Source organism: Cibotium barometz, chromosome 19, assembly GCF_041138505.1.
Source record: "Cibotium barometz isolate CiBa-2024 chromosome 19, ASM4113850v1, whole genome shotgun sequence".
Classification (NCBI taxonomy): Eukaryota; Viridiplantae; Streptophyta; class Polypodiopsida; order Cyatheales; family Cibotiaceae; genus Cibotium; species Cibotium barometz.
In genome coordinates this window covers 27293971-27296799 of record NC_141064.1, presented here as the reverse complement: position 1 = coordinate 27296799, position 2829 = coordinate 27293971, and positions in this window count along the sequence as shown.

Sequence of the window (2829 nt, the reverse complement as noted above, 5' to 3'; positions counted from 1 at the left end):
TTTTGTTTTAAAAAAAGGTTTTTTAAAAAAAAATTTGGTACGACTATATGCTTACAAGCATATACCCATGGCTTTGGTATGAAATGGCCGTGGCAAATGTGGAACGACCGTACAAATTTTTATTTTTTATTTTTGGAAAAAAGTTTTTTTGGTACGTTCGTAAGCTTACAAGTGTACGCCCGTGCTTTAGTATGGAACAGCTGTGGCAAGTTGGAATTTGAATTTGAATTTCACACTGGAGGGAAGTGAGTGGGCGACAACTAAGACTCCCTTATTAATGCTAGGTAGGCGGGAAAGGGCTAAAGTTAGCGGCTACCTCTAAATTAGTGAATTTCGACTAATTTAGAGGCACTCTAGCTTAACTAAAGATTAATTTTCTTAATCTCACTATTAATCACTCCTTAACCCTCCTTTGCCCTCAAATTACTCTTGATTGGTGAGGAATTTAAGCATGGAGATTTGATAGGTGAATTAGCAATGTTTATGCTAATCCAAACATTTGATTATCCCAAAATAATTAGGTCACTAATTAATCCATTGAAAAGAGAAAAAATTAGATAAAAGAAACCAAATTAGTGCTAATTAAGGCCTAATTGGAGTGAAGTAAATATAGATTTGAGTCAAGGCAAGTGTTTAGAACACTAATGCCTCTAATTGCAAGTAATTAAGCTCAATTTTTTAGTTTTTTGCTCTTTTTAAGTCTACTAGTCACACTAACCAGTGGGTTAGTGATAATTGGTAAAAATTAAGAGATAGTTTTTGGTTTTTTTTTTGTTTTTTTATTTGATTACTGTTCTATCTAGTAATGCAAACCTACCTATGCTAAGGGATTAAGTAAAAGAAAAACAATTGAGCTAAAAATCAAGAAAAACGATCTAGGTTTAAGCAAAAACCCTCTTGATTAGGCTCTCTAATCACCCAAATCTCAAGTTTTTTCATTCAAACAAGTGATAATCCTACTCTAAACAAAAAGCTTACATGAACCTCAATAAAAACATTAAAAACAACCAAGGAAAACATCAAAATACAATTTTAAAAAAAACGCATGCCAAAGAGCCTACTTGGCTTTAGGCTATGAAAGCTTTGTCGGATTCGAATCAAATATGGCGTAGACAAGTAGTGGATGGCGCTCCCCGACAGCGGTGCCAAAGATGTTAAGGAAACCCTATCCTAACGTGTCGTGGGAAGTTGCCTATCTGCCGAGCTCAAGCATAGCTCAAGAGCTCCATCGTAGCTACTCTTCACCGCCGTCTTCCTGCACTCGTCACACCAAGGCGGTTGCTCTAATCCAACGGATGATGCAAGCTCTCTTGCGAAGACCGTGTAGAATATCTACGGAAGAGGATCACGTTAGTAGCCCTAATCAAGAGAGAGAGAGAGAGAGAGAGAGAGAGAGAGAGAGAGAGAGAGACGAAGCAAGAGGGAACAAGTGATTAGCACTAATCTCTCATGATTAGTAGTCCTAATCACGAGAGAGAGAGAGAGAGAGAGAGAGAGAGAGAGAGAGAGAGAGAGAGAGAGAGAGACGAAGCAAGAGGGAACAAGTGATTAGCACTTATCTCTTGTGATTAGTAGCCCTAATCACAAGAGAGAGAGAGAGAGAGAGAGAGAGAGAGAGAGAGAGAGATGAAGCAAGAGGGAACAAGTGATCACTCCCAAACCCTAACCCTAAGCACACCACATATGCTAGATTAGAGTTGAGAGAGAGAGGGAGAGGGGGAGAGGGAGAGAGAGAGAGAACACTTCTATTGCACAAATGGGAGAATGAGTTACAAACAAGAGAAATTGGCTTTTATAGTTCCAAGCCTTTTTCCACTAGGTCGCCTGGGAGTAAGTGACCTGGGGGGCGCCCAAAACATTGTCACAAGGCTTTTCTCTATGGTTTGGCCAACTGACCAAGATCCTCTTGTCTATTCTTTGAAGCTCAATTAGGGCATTTCCCTTATCAAATGACGGGATTTACAATATAGTACGGGTGCCCATTACACAAATGTGCGGAAATAGTTGTCATAGGAATGTGTTAAACCAATATGTGGTTAACACTGGACCAGTATCTTCCCATACAAATCATTGATTGGTGGTCTTTGGTACTAATTTCTCCAATCAAAAGGCACAGGCCAATTCTACCAATCACTTAAATTTGAAGGGCGGAAGCCACTTCCACAGCAAAAGGAGGCCTTGCATGAAGAACTTTTACATCACATATCCCTTTCATGTGCTGCCTTAACAAGGGCTACCCAAAGCTTCTCACATCAATATTTCTCGAATCTACTACACTTAACCTCACAATAAAATTTCACAACGCGAACTTCACGGCATATATTGGACCATCCACACCTCTACATTCTAGAAGTAGCATCACCATTGATCTAGGTGACAGCATATCACGATTACACTTAACCTCACAAGCAAACTTTATGATGCCCACTTCACGGTATATCCTACACCATCCACACCTTTACAACCTCGAAGAAGCTTCACGATGCCAACTTCACGGCATATCCTAGATCAGCCACATCTCTATAGCTTAGAAGAAGCTTCACCATTGATCTGGGTGATACCAGGACATGGTTGCCATATAGAAGGGGTATTACTTGACTATGCGTAAGGTTTTTTGCCATCTCACCCGCTCAAACAGGTATCTATCTTGTATAAGATCTCATTGGAACATATATAACAATCTTACCACCATGAGCTTAATCTCAAATAGGGAAAGTCTAAGGATTTTGCATACATAATGTCTAGTTAAGATTAGTAATAGTGTTTATACAATTTTTAAGTTTTGGTTGACCTAGTATATATAAGTATGAATAACACCAGTCACTTATA